Source organism: Heterodontus francisci, chromosome 4 (assembly GCF_036365525.1).
Source record: "Heterodontus francisci isolate sHetFra1 chromosome 4, sHetFra1.hap1, whole genome shotgun sequence".
Lineage (NCBI taxonomy): Eukaryota > Metazoa > Chordata > Chondrichthyes > Heterodontiformes > Heterodontidae > Heterodontus > Heterodontus francisci.
The window spans coordinates 23,476,536-23,491,536 of NC_090374.1; positions in this window are offsets into that span (position 1 = coordinate 23,476,536).

The window sequence follows — 15,001 nt, forward strand, 5'->3', positions numbered from 1 at the left end:
CCGTGGGAAAGTCGGTCATATCCAGACGGCATGCAGGAGTGTGGGAAACAGTAAAGCTCCAGGTCGCAAAAATGCACCAGGTCAAGATCTTGGTAGACCTAAAACTAATTCAGGAGCCTGGAAGTCCTCAAATGTGGATAAGGTAGATATAGAAACAGAAGTTGATGTTAATGAGCAGGAAGATCAAGAGAGCAAGAAAAACAGAATATGGAAGTTGAGAGAAAAAGGGCTGAAGATATAATGCCAGCACCCACAGACAAAATGAAAATCATGGATTCACAACATACTTTCATAGTCGATACAGCTGCAGCATGTCTGTTATCTCGGAAGGAGAGTACAAGAAGTGCTTAAGTCATATTCCTTTATGAAAAACTGGTGTGAAACTTACTAGCTATTCCAATAACAGTATTCCAGGGGTTAGGTTAGTGTTAAGATGGAATACAATGATGCATCCTATCACTTGCTATTGGTAGTAGTAGGAGGGAACAAAGTCTACCTGACAGGAAGAAATTGGTTTAAGAACATACGTTTAAACTAGGCTGAGATTTTTACAGTAGGGAATCAGTAAGAGCACATCTGACATTGAGGAAGTGAAGACTGATTCAATTTTAGCAAATAAGTTACCTGTGAATTACTTTACAAACACAAATGACAAGCTAATGTCTGCCAGAGAAATTTCTGAAGAAACTCAGAAGAATGCTTGAAGAATAATTGTTCAATTATGTCATGAATGACTGGCCTAAAGAGTGTGATCATGAGAAATTGCACAAGTATTTCACACATAGAAATTAACTGAGTGTAGATCAAGGCTGTCTCCTCTGAGATTTAAGAGTCATTATTCTGTCAAGGTTTAGAGAGAGATTGTTAGGGGAACTGCATCAAGAGCACACAGAGACAGTCAGTATGAAAGCAGTAGCTTTGGTATCCAAATGTAGATAGAGATATTGAAGAGTTGGTGAAAAGTTGTGAAGTGTGTCTCAGAATGAGAAATGATCCAACCAAAGTTCTTTTTATTCCATAGGCAAACACAAGAAAACTGTAGGAATGAGTACATGTCCATTTCTTTGAAGTGAAAGGTAAAAGTATTTTGTTTTGGTTGATAGCTATACCAAGTGGATAAATATTGAGTTTATGCCCAATGCTTCAGTGCCAAAACTATTGAGGTTTTGAGAAGTTGGTTTGCAATTTATGGGTTGCCAGAAGTGCTGGTTTCAGTTAATAGTCCGCAGTTTACATCAGAAGAGTTTGAAATATTTCTGAGTAAGAATGGAGTCTAATACACTGTAACAACACCATATCACCCAGCATCGAACGGTGCTGCAGAAAGTAGTGTACAAATTGTGAAGAGGTCTTTGCAGAAGTATTTGCTCGGTGGCAAGCTAGGCAGTAATTTCCATGTTTCTCTTCGACACAGGCTAGACAATTTCCTGTTCTCTGACAGAATAATCCCACAGTCTACAAAAGGTTGCTCACTTTACAAGTTAGTGTTTAAACATGCTCCTAGGATACAGTTTAGTTTGCTTAAGACAGACATCAATAGCAAAATAAGAGAACAGCAAGACAGAGTGAAGATGAGTCATGATACTCAAAGCTTGAAACTAAGAGAGTTCAGTGCAGGTCAGAAGGTAATGGTGAAAACCCACCAAGGTGACAAGGAGAAGTATACAGTTGGAGTTGTTGTAAAAAGACTAGGTGTATTCACATATGTAGTGAAGGTTGGAGAGAGACTCCATCAGTGTCATATCAATCATTTGCTTGAAAGAGGAAATCTGACAAAGGACAGTATGAGAAACCTCCTATAGTCCAGGTTCCTACAGTCACAAATGAAAGTCAGCAGAAAAGTACAAGTCACAAAGAAACTGAAAGTTTGCCTGTCTCTCAGTATCCACCAGTAGAGCAAATTGAATTAACGTCTTTGATTAAGACTAATCAATCAATTTCACAGTCCCAACCATGAAGTAGAGTTGGTTGTCAAAGTTCAGGGTCGACAAAGTCTGAAATTTGCTGAAAATAGAGACATGTTGTTGAAGCTTTTCATCTTGCACTCATCAGGCCAAAACGCAAGAATAACCAATGTAGGGGAAAACAACAACTTATACTGCATGAGAAGAACATGCTGATCGGTTGGCACTCTCTTCTCATGCAGTATAAGTTGTTGTTTTCCCCCACATTGGTTATTCTTGCCTATTGTCCTGATGAGTACAAGACAAAAAGCTTCAACAACATTTCTCAATTTTCAGTAATTCTCAAGTTTTGTACTACCAAACAGCTAAGAGTCTGAGATGTTGGGAGAGCAGAGTCAAGCTAATGAAAATGGAAGAAGACACCCAGACAGAAAGAGAAAGAAGCCAGGTAGGTTAATTGAAAGTATGCAGGAGGAGGAAGAAATAAGTTGTTCGTTTCATTACTTGTTGTCAACGATTACATTTTTGTTAAAGACATACTGGTGTTAAGGATTTTTTTTTGCAAGTAAATTACTCTGCAAGTATTGGTTATATATGTCTTTGTTGTGATTACAGTAATAACAGACCTGCAAACCAACCTGTTAACTTTTGGAGTATTGTTATTGTATTCTGGGAAATTATGTACAAGTACCATTGTCCATTTTAATGTTAAAATATTTTTAAGTGGGGAGGGAGTGTAGTACATTGTATTAAACTGGCTTATTGTATTGCAATATCTTTTGCATTCTGCATCTCTGCTACCCTCTCTGTTGGCAGATGTAAATAAAGTTCCAACATGGCTGCTCCCAGTTAAGACCTTGGGCTGAATTTTAACTGCCACTCGACGTCGTGGGTCGTGGTGCGGGGGCCTGTAAAATTCTGCGGGGAGGGGCCCGCCTCAACCTATGATGCTGAGAAGAGCACACCGCATATTACTGGAGGCGGGGGGAGCTTGGTGCAGCGCCTCCCCCACCAGCTAGCGGCGGGCCCTACATCTCCATATGTAGATTGCCGTTAAATATATTAAATTAACTTACCTGCCATCCCACGCCGATTTTACAGCCTTCGTTCGACCTTTGTGCACCTTCGGAACTCCACACGAAGTTCCGAGGCGAGAACCTGGTGGGGAGGGGGATGTAATAAAAAATTTCAGGGTGGGAGGGGTGGAGGAGCGGGAAAATCAATTTTTATTTAATGTGGGGATGGTGGGAAGGGGTTGAAGGGCAAAAGATTGAAGGTCGCGAGGGAAAGTTCAGGTATTTGAAAAATCAATTGATGGTCATTTCGGGCAATGAAATGACCATGGGGGGGGGGGGGGGGGGGAAGGGCCTCCATCACTTTTTAATTTTAAATTTAATAAAAATCAACACTGTTTTCCCTTTATAAATTGAAAGTAATTGTAAGGGCTTAATGCCCTTTACAAATGGCATCGATGGCTGCGAGGTGGCGCCGGTCATCATTGCCGGGGACACGGCGGCCGCCCCCTCTACATCATCAGGGGTGACTGCTCCGCCTCCTCTATTTAAATGAGCCCCCGCGCGTAATATCATGGGGGCTCGGCAGCGGAAGCTGAATGCGGGCATGCTGCTGTGTTTAAAGGGCACTGTCCGGTTTACACCTTGCCTGATTTTCTTTTCCATCCTCACGTGTGCCGCTGTGTAACGGTGCGCATGGGTGATTGCTTGTTTGTGTGTATGTGTATGCATGTGTGGTTGTGTGCATTTGCGCGTGCATGTGTGGTATAGATGTGTGTACGTATGTGTTTGTATAATTATGTGCGTATGCGTACGTGTGTACAAGTGCATGTGCCTTTGTATGTCCGGTTGCGTGTGTGTGTCAGTTGTCATAGGCGTGTGTGTAGGGAGGATTATGGGTCTGGTCATTGAAGGGATAATTAAATCTTTGAGAGTTACATAGAAAATAGGAGCAGGAGTAGGCTATTCAGCCCTTCAAGCCTGCTCCGCTATTCATTATGATCATGGCTGATCATCCAACTCAGTAACCTGTTCCCACTTTCGCCCCATACCCTTTGATCCCTTTAGACCCAAGAGATACATCTAACATCTTCTTGAAAACATACAATGTTTTGGCCTCAACTGCTTTCTGTGGTAGCAAATTCCACATGCTCACCACTCTCTGGGTTGTGGCACATTCATCACTCTTATGAATTGGCTTCATTCTTCATTCTTGTGCTTCTATTTTGTTCAACATCAACTATTACTTGCATTTACATAACGCCTTTACAGTAGAATATCTCAAGTGTTTCACAATGGCATATATTACCACTATTCTATAACTGTTTATATATAATCAATATACAATCAGATAGAAGGATACGTAATTCGTCCCAATTGCTTTGAACATGTCAAAGAATGAGAGGTACTCTAGAGTACAAAGTATCAATGTTTGTTACTTAAGTCACCTCGAGGTCCTTTACAGTGAGAAGATGGAGCTTATAATTATTAATAAGAATTATTTTGGAGAGATGGTCTGACGGGGATTGTGTGAAATCGTGATACACCCATTAGATGGTCATCAAGGCTTACATGAGCTATTGTAACTCTACCATCAAATCCCAAGACCCTACTTGAATTATTTCCTGCAGCTACAACATACTCTGGTGTCAGTTTTTTACCTCAAACCGATTTGTTATTTGCAGATTTATAGGACTGAGAGAGTTACCGAGCTAATACTTTTATCAAGCATTGGCCTTTTTGAAGCTTTCGTATCCTATAAAGACATGCTATGTACTTATTAAAATTCATACCGTGCACAGGAAACAAAAGATACATGTGGAAGCAGGTCAGATGATCAGGTGTCAGGAGATTCAGAAGGGGAACATTTACTGCTTCACTCCTAAATAACTCACATCAACTACTGGATGATCAAATATGTAATAGATGCTGAGATAAAGTAGACGTGAAGAGACTAGGGAAGATTAGATCGTTCACCTTAGAGCAGAAAAGATGAAGGGTAGATCTTTGTGGGGACAGGAGGAGCCACTGCCACCCCCCGCTCCTCCCTCTCCAACCTATACCTTAAAATGTAACTGGTTACCGACACTTCTGTTACTGGAAACAGTTTCTCTTTACTTCCTCTATCAAAACCCTTCATCATTTTGAACACCAACTTGCATGTAGTAAAACATCCCAAGGCACTTGACAGGAGCAATTATCAGACACAATTTGATGCCAAGCAGCATAAGGAAATAGTAAGACCGGTGATCAAAAGCTTGGCCAAAGAGGTAGGTTTTGAGGAGAGTCTCAAAGTAGGAAGTGAAGTAAAGAGGCGGAGAGGTTTAGAGAGAGTATTCCAGAGCTTAAGACTTAGGCTGCTGAAGGCATGTCCACCAATGGTGTTATGAAAGTACTTCCATTTATTAAAACATTTTTTGAGGAATCATGTTTTAGAATACTGGAGATGGATTCATTGGAGGTCTGAAGTAGTTCCGTAGATGCTGAATCTTTTTTTAAAGTGTCACTGGATGGACTCTGTTTAAAAACAACATTTACTGGATGTCACATGGCTTCAGCTAAGTAAACAGCAGGTGCCTTCTGACTATAGGAGTTGTTTACAAGAAAAGTGACATGTCAAGATTTACAGTTCTTAAGAGTGGGTTTCATTTTTGAATACTATTTTGAGTCAGATGGGTTTGTAGCCTGCTGAAAGAAACACCCAGCTCAACTCTTGTCCACCTCTCTGAGAAACCCTGAAAAGAATCCAGTGTGTGATAGCTGTAATGCTTGATGCCGCATTTCTCCTGAGGAAGACGTCCTCTCAACAGCTCCTAAACGAACTGCTTCTGAAAAGATCCCAGAGACCCATCTATGTGTACTCGGATGCCAAATTGTATGCCATCTGAAACAGATCATATCTGTTTTCTTCAAGAATTAACAAGTACTTTGGCCAAAGCATCTTTATTTTTCCTTTAACCGGTGTATGTGTGGGTGTGTTGTGTATTTAGAAGGGAATATATATATATGTATATATATATATATATATATATAGATATAGTCATATATATATATATATATATATATAGTCAGATTTCAAACTGTGTTAAAGTCTTGTTTATAATAAATTAATACTTTTGTTGTTTACTAAGGAAACCTGGTTGGTGGATTTTATTCTGAAACTAAAAAAGATAGAGTATATAATTGGCCACATCAGTAACTGGGTACACATTTAAATATATGTTGTGACCTGTGGAGAAGTGGAACTAGAGAAAGACAGTGCACTCCTCCCACCTCGGTCGTAACAAAATCAGGGATGCTCAAGAAGCCAGGAGTACTAATATCTCTGCGGGTTGTGGGGCTGGAGGAGGTTACAGGGATAGGGAGGGGCAAGACCCCTGGAGCGATGTCAACACAAGAATGAGAATTTTAAATGCAAGGCGTTGCCAGACTGGGAGCCAATGTAGATCAGCAATCACAGGGGCAATGAATGAGCGGGACTAGGTGCAAGGTATGAGCAGCAGTTAAATCAGCAACTTCTTCCATATGTCATCAAAGGTCGTTGACCTGAAAGATTAATACGAAAGTAAAATTCTGTGGATGCTGGAGATCTGAACTGTTGGTTAGGCTCCTTGCATATGTTAATGAGGCACCAAACGCTTGTGCAAACAACTCCTCGGTGAAATTGAGCTTCCCCGTGTGGGAGTGTCAACTGTGATTCAGTAAAAGAGAAGAAAGATTTGCATTTCTATAGTGCCTTTCACGACCAGAGGATGCCTCAAAGCAGTTTATAGCCAATGAAGTACATTTGAAGTGTAGTCACTGTTGTAATGTAGGAAATGCAGCAGCCAATTTACACACAGCAAGCTCCCACAAACAACAATGTGACAATCACCGACATAATCTTTTTTGTGATGTTGATTGAGGAATAAATATTGGCCCAGGACAATGGGGATAAGGTCACTGCTCTTCTTCGAAATAGTGCCATGGGATCTTTTACATCCATCCAAACAAGGAGATGGGGACCTCGGTTTAATGCCTCACCGGAAAGACGGCACCACTGACAGTGCAACCTCCCTTAGTACTGCACTGGAGTGTCAGCCTTGATTTTTGTGCATGTGCCCAGGAGTGGATAACATTCTTGTCTCTGAGTCAGAAGGTTGTAGGTTTGAGCCCGACTCCAGAGACTTGAGTACATAATCCAACCTGACGCTCCCAGTGCAGTACTAGGGAGTGTTGTGCTGTCAGAGGTACCATATTTTGGATGAAACATTAAACCAAGGCCCTGTCTGCTGTCTCAGGTGAACGTTAAAAATTGAAAATATTTTGAAAATGAGTAAGCGACTTCTCCCCGGTGTCCTCAACATCATCACCATCCACCAGAGTGTTGTCAAGGGGAAATCTCCAAGGACCGGAACCCGTTCGCAGACTCTGACCAGATTTAAATGATGCAGTCTGAAATCCCAGCAACAACACAGCTATGCTGCACCTTCCCTTCTGCTCTCTAGAGAACCGCCAGCACCATAACGAGCCAGAATGGACCAGGTATCTCCATGAGACAAAGTACTCTTCCCCCAACAAGTTCTCGATCTTGAGCCCCAAGCCTTCAGACGAAAAGGATGAGGAGAGATGAGGACACGCAATGCCCTGAAGAGGCAGAGGAGGAATGAGTTGAAGCATTGTCTATTAGCTCTTTGAGAATGACAAGGCCCCAAAAGTGGTCATCTGGAGAAAAGCAACAGAGTATGTTAGCAGGCTGAAGGCAGAACAACAGAAACTGAATGCAGAGGGAGAAAAACTTCAGAAAGAACAGCAACAGATGAGGCGCAAAGTCCCTGAGCAAGAGTTATCAAACCATCGAGACGACCTATGGACTTTTGAACCTCTATTCTTGTAAAGTTCATAGTCTCCATCCATATGTGAATAATTTTAATGTTATCTAATGTTATGTATCTTTACTTTTAACATACGAGACTTATCTTTGGTAAGAAGGGAGATGTTGTGTGATTGCCTTTAAGAGTAATATTCCTTTAAGATCTGAGTATGCTAATGAGCCAAGTGCCAGGATGCAGTCACGTGGCTACATGCCAGTCTCACTCTGTAACTGTAACACCAAGAGGCAAGTTCTGTAATAGTTAGCTCTGTACTGTATATAGTTGTTAGCTGTTTAATAAACCTGTTCAAGATCAAACTGAACTCCAGACAACATAAAAAAGCTTCTCATTGCAAACTGGACTGCAGTTATACTGCACCGAAGATGAACCCCGGGCAGTACACGACTACATGCCTTTAGCCAGATGCACTCTCGGCTTCATGTCCAGGTCATTAAGATTATGAAAGGGTTTGATCTGGTAGACGTAGAGAACATGTTTCTACTAGATTGATTCCTGGGATGAGAGGGTTGTCCTGTGAGGAGATATTGAGCAGAATGGGCTATATTCTTTGGCTTTCAGAAGTATGAGCTGTGATCTCATTGAAATCTTTAGAGGGCTTGACAAGGTTAAATGTTGAGAGACTGTTTTCCCTGGCTGGAGAGTATAGAACTCAGGGGCACAGTCTCAGGGTAAAGAGTCAGCCATTTAGGACTGAGATGAAGAGAAATTTCTCACTCAAGGGTTGCGTACCTTTGGAATTTGCTACCCCAGAGGGTCACGGACGCTCAGTTGTTGAGTATATTTAAGACTGAGATCGATAGACCTTTCAACACTAAGTGAATGAAGGAATATGGAGATAGGAAGAAAAAGTGGAGTTGAGTTGCAGATCAGCCGTGATCTTATTTGATGGCAAGGCAGGCTTGAGGGGCAATATTTCCACTCCTATTTCTTATGTTGTGGGAGTGTTCAAAGCTAGGGGCCATAAATAGAAACATAGAAATATAGAAAATAGGAGCAGGAGTAGGCCATTCGGCCCTTCGGGCCTGCTCTGCCATTCAAAAAAAGATCATGGCTGATCGTCTAATTCAGTACCCTGTTCCTACTTTTGCCCCATATCCTTTGATCCCTTTGGCATTAAGAAATATATCTATCTCCTTCTTGAATATATTTAATGACTTGGCCTCCACTGCCTTCTGTGGTACAGAATTCCACAGGTTCACCACCCTCTGAGTGAAGAAATTTCTCCTCATCTTGGTTCTAAATGGTATACCCTGTATCCTGAGACTGTGACCCCTGGTTCTGGACTCCCCAGCCATCGGGAACATCCACCCTGCATCTAGCCTGTCTAGTCTTGTTAGAATTTTATAGGTTTCTATGAGATCCCCTCTCATTCTTCTAAACTCTGGTGAATATAGGCCTATTCAACCCAATCTCTCCTCATACGTCAATCCTGCTATCCCAGAAATCAGCCGAGTAAATTTTCTTTGCACTCCCTCCATGGCAAGAACATCCTTCCTCAGATAGGGAGACCAAAACTGCACACAATACTCCAGATGTGGTCTCACCAAGGCCCTGTATAACTGCAGTAAGACATCCTTGCTCCTGTACTCAAGTCCTCTTGCAATGAAGGCCAACATACCATAGTGACCAATAAATCCAATAGGGAATTTAGGAGAAACTGCTTTAACCAGAGAGAGGTTAGAATGTTGAATTCTCTATCAAAAGGAATAGTAGAGTCAAACAGCACAGATACATTCAAGGGGAAACTAGATCAATACATGAGGGAGTGAGGAAGAGAAGGATATGCTGATGGGGCTAGATGAAAAGGAGTGGAGGAAGCTCATGTGGAGCATAAATACTGGTGTGGATCAGTTGGGCTAAATGGTCTGTTTCTGCCGTGTAGATTCTAAGTAATTCTATGTGCTGCTTTCCATGTACAGAAAAGAGACTGTGTAACTGTCCCATAAATTACTGGCAATTCTAATGCTTTTCTCCATATCTCTGACAGGCTTATAGCAGCCTGTGCTGCATTCTCTGAACGACATGGTAATATGTATCCAATTCCCATGCAGTCTATTTATGGTCTAATTACCTAGCAACACAGTCAAATGCACAAAAGGCACTTCCACATTTTAAAAGTGCAATTGCCTTGATGTGAAAGAAGTGTGCTCAATTAAGGCCACAGCCCAAATTCTTGCAAGGTTTTCAAACTGCAAGAGATTTCAATTTAATAAGTTGATTTCCCAATTGGTCACACCTGATTAAAGTGCATGAAAATGGGCGTAACCGATTGGAGAAATGGGCTATTTATTACATCAATACATGGCTCTGTAGTATTTTAACTTCCCTCGTTTAATATCCAATTGTTTCTCTAGTAAAATTATTCTGTGCAATGCTAGAATATCAATTCTTTAACCCATTTGCACGAATTTCTCTTGTCTGCTATTTTAATGGTGGCATTAACCTCTTTAAAAGAGCGATCCAATTAGTCCCACTCCCCTGCTCTTTCCCCCATAGTCCTGTCATTTTCTCCCCTTCAAGTATTCATCTAATTCCCTTTTGAAAATTACTCTTGACTCGGCCTCCACCACCTTTTCAGATAATACATTCCAGATCACAACAACTCACTGTGGAAAAAAAATGTTTCCTCATGTCATCCCTTGACGAGTGTTTTGTAAAGATTTAGCATAACTTACATGCTTTTGAACTTCTTCTTCTTTGGCTTCCTTGTCTCGAGAGACAATGGGTAAGTGCCTGGAGGTGGTCAGTGGTTTGTGAAGCAGCGCCTGGAGTGGCTATAAACTTCAATTCTAGAGTGACAGACTCTTCCACAGGTGCGACAGATAAAATTGGTTGTCGGGGCTGTTACACAGCTGGCTCTCCCCTTGCGCTTCTGTCTTTTTTCCTGCCAACTGCTAAGTCTCTTCGATTTGCCACACTTTAGCCCCGTCTTTATGGCTGCCCGCCAGCTCTGGCGATCGCTGGCAACTGACTCCCACGACTTGTGATCAATGTCACAGGACTCCATATCGCGTTTGCAGACATCTTTAAAGTGGAGGCATGGACGGCCGGTGGGCCTGATACCAGTGACGAGCTCGCTGTACAATGTGTCCTTGGGGATCCTGCCATCTTCCATGTGGCTCACATGGCCAAGCCATCTCAAGCACCGCTGGCTCAGTAGTGTGTATATGCTGGGGATGTTGGCAGTCTCGAGGACTTCTGTGTTGGAGATACGATCCTGACACCTGAAGCCAAGTATTCTCCGGAGGCAGCGAAGATGGAATGAATTGCGACGTCGCTCTTGGCTGACATACGTTGTCCAGGCCTCGCTGCCGTAGAGCAAGGTACTGAGGACACAGGCTTGATACACTCGGACTTTTGTGTTCTGTATCAGTGTGCCATTTTCCCACACTCTCTTGGCCAGTCTGGACATAGCAGTGGAAGCCTTTCCCATGCGTTTGTTGATTTCTGCATCGAGAGACAGGTTACTGGTGATAGTTGAGCCTAGGTAGGTGAACTCTTGAACCACTTCCAGAGTGTGGTCGCCGATATTGATGGATGGAGCATTTCTGACGTCCTGTCCCATGATGTTCGTTTTCTTGAGGCTGATGGTTAGGCCAAATACGTTGCAGGCAGCTGCAATCCTGTCAATTAGTCTCTGCAGACACTCTTCAGTGTGAGATGTTAATGCAGCATCGTCAGCAAAGAGGAGTTCCCTGATAAGGACCTTCCGTACTTTGGTCTTCGGTCTTAGACGGGCAAGGTTGAACAACCTGCCACCTGATCTTGTGTGGAGGAAATTTCCTTCTTCTGAAGACTTGAACGCATGTGAGAGCAGCAGTGAGAAGGAGATCCCAAACAGTGTAGGTGCGAGAACACTGCCCTGTTTCACGCCACTCAGGATAGGAAAGGGGTCTGATGAGACACCGCTATGCTGAATTGTGCCTTTCATATTGTCATGGAATGAGGTGATGATACTTAGTAGCTTTGGTGGACATCCAATCTTTTCTAGTAGTCTGAAGAAACCACGTCTGCTGACGAGGTCAAAGACTTTGGTGAGATCAATGAAAGCAACGTAGAGGGGCATCTGTTGTTCATGGCATTTCTCCTGTATCTGGCGAAGGGAGAACTGAATGTCAATGGTGGATCTCTCTGCTCGAAAGCCACACTGTGCCTCAGGGTAGACATGCTCAGCCAGCTTCTGGTGCCTGTTTAAAGTGACTCGAGTGAAGACTTTCCCCACTATGCTGAGCAGGGAGATTCCACGGTAGTTGTTGCAGTCACCGCGGTCACCCTTGTTCTTATAGAGGGTGATGATATTGGCATCGCGCATGTCCTGTGGTACTGCTCCCTCATCTCAGCACAGGCAAAGCAGTTCATGGAGTGCTGAGAGTAGAGCAGGCTTGGCACTCTTGATTATCTCAGGGGTAATGCCATCCTTCCCAGGGGCTTTTCCGTTGGCTAGAGAATCAATGGCATCAATGAGTTCTGATTTTGTTGGCTGTATGTCCAGCTCATCCATGACTGGCAGAGACGGGGCTGCATTGAGGGCGGTCTCAGTGACAACCTTCTCCCTGGAGTACAGTTCTAGGTAGTGATCCACCCAGTGGTCCATTTGCTTGCTTTGGTCAGTGACAGTGTCCCCTGATTTAGATTTGAGGAGGGCGATCTTCTTGATGGTTGGCCCAAAAGCTCTCTTAATGCCATCATACATTCCTCTGATGTTTCCGGTGTCAGAGGCCAGCTGAATATGACTGCAGAGGTGTTGCCAGTAGTCATTTGCGCAGCGCCTGGCTGTTCTTTGTGCAGTGCTTACAAAGAACAAAGAACAAAGAAAATTACAGCACAGGAACAGGCCCTTCGGCCCTCCAAGCCTACGCCGATCCAAATCCTCTATCTAAACTTGTCGCCTATTTTCTAAGGGTCTGTATCTCTTTACTTCCTGCCCATTCATGTATCTGTCTAGATACATCTTAAAAGACGCTATCATGCCCGCGTCTACCACCTCCGCTGGTAATGCATTCCATGCACCCACCACCCTCTGCGTAAAGAACTTTCCACGGATATCCCCCCTAAACTTTTCCCCTTTCACTTTGAACTCGTGTCCCCTTGTAATTGAATCCCGCACTCTGGGAAAAAGCTTCTTGCTATCCACCCTGTCTATACCTCTCATGATTTTGTACACCTCAATCAGGTCCCCCCTCAACCTCCGTCTTTCTAATGAAAATAATCCTAATCTACTCAACCTCTCTTCATAGCTAGCGCCCTCCATACCAGGCAACATCCTGGTGAACCTCCTCTGCACCCTCTCCAAAGCATCCACATCCTTTTGGTAATGTGGCGACCAGAACTGCACGCAGTATTCCAAATGTGGCCGAACCAAAGTCCTATACAACTGTAACATGACCTGCCAACTCTTGTACTCAATACCCCGTCCGATGAAGGAAAGCATGCCGTATGCCTTCTTGACCACTCTATTGACCTGCGTTGCCACCGTCAGGGAACAATGGACCTGAACACCCAAATCTCTCTGTACATCAATTTTCCCCAGGACTTTTCCATTTACTGTATAATTCACTCTTGAATTGGATCTTCCAAAATGCATCACCTCGCATTTGCCCTGATTGAACTCCATCTGCCATTTCTCTGCCCAACTCTCCAATCTATCTATATTCTGCTGTATTCTCTGACAGTCCCCTTCAGTATCTGCTACTCTACCAATCTTGGTGTCGTCTGCAAACTTGCTAATCAGACCACCTATACTTTCCTCCAAATCATTTATGTATATCACAAACAACAGTGGTCCCAGCACGGATCCCTGTGGAACACCAGTGGTCACACGTATCCATTTTGAGAAACTCCCTTCCACTGCTACTCTCTGTCTCCTGTTGCCCAGCCAGTTCTTTATCCATCTAGCTAGTACACCTTGGACCCCATGCGCCTTCACTTTCTCCATCAGCCTACCATGGGGAACCTTATCAAACGCCTTACTGAAGACCATGTATATGACATCTACAGCCCTTCCCTCATCAATCAACTTTGTGACTTCCTCAAAGAATTCTATTAAGTTGGTAAGACATGACCTTCCCTGCACAAAACCATGTTGCCTATCACTGATAAGCCCATTTTCTTCCAGATGGGAATAGATCCTATCCCTCAGTATCTTCTCCAGCAGCTTCCCTACCACTGACTTCAGGCTCACCGGTCTATAATTACCTTGATTTTCCCTGCTACCCTTCTTAAACAAGGGGACAACATTAGCAATTCTCCAGTCCTCCGGGACCTCACCCGTGTTTAAGGATGTTGCAAAGATATCTGTTAAGGCCCCAACTATTTCCTCTCTCGCTTCCCACAGTAACCTGGGATAGATCCCATCCGGACCTGGGGACTTGTCCACCTTAATGCCTTTTAGAATACCCAACACTTCCTCCCTCCTTATGCCGACTTGACCTAGAGTAATCAAACATCTGTTCCTAACCTCAACATCCGTCATGTCCCTCTCCTCGGTGAATACCGATGCAAAGTACTCGTTTAGAATCTCACCCATTTTCTCTGACTCCACGCATAACTTTCCTCCTTTGTCCTTGAGTGGGCCAATCCTTTCTCTAGTTACCCTCTTGCTCCTTATATATGAATAAAAGGCTTTGGGATTTTCCTTAACCCTGTTTGCTAAAGATATTTCATGACCCCTTTTAGCCCTCTTAATTCCTCGTTTCAGATTGCGCCTACAATCCCGATATTCTTTCAAAGCTTCGTCTTTCATCAGCCGCCTAGACCTTATGTGTGCTTCCTTTTTCCTCTTAGCTAGTCTCACAATTTCACCTGTCATCCATGGTTCCCTAATCTTGCCATTTCTATCCCTCATTTTCACAGGAACATGTCTCTCCTGCACGCTAATCAACCTCTCTTTAAAAGCCTCCCACATATCAAAAGTGGATTTACCTTCAAACAGCTGCTCCCAATCTACATTCCCCAGCTCCTGCCGAATTTTGGTATAGTTGGCCTTCCCCCAATTTAGCACTCTTCCTTTAGGACCACTCTCGTCTTTGTCCATGAGTATTCTAAAACTTACGGAATTGTGATCACTTTTCCCAAAGTAGTCCCCTACTGAAACGTCAACCACCTGGCCCGGCTCATTTCCCAACACCAGGTCCAGTATGGCCCCTTCCCGAGTTGGACTATTTACATACTGCTCTAGAAAACTCTCCTGGATGCTCCTTACAAATTCTGC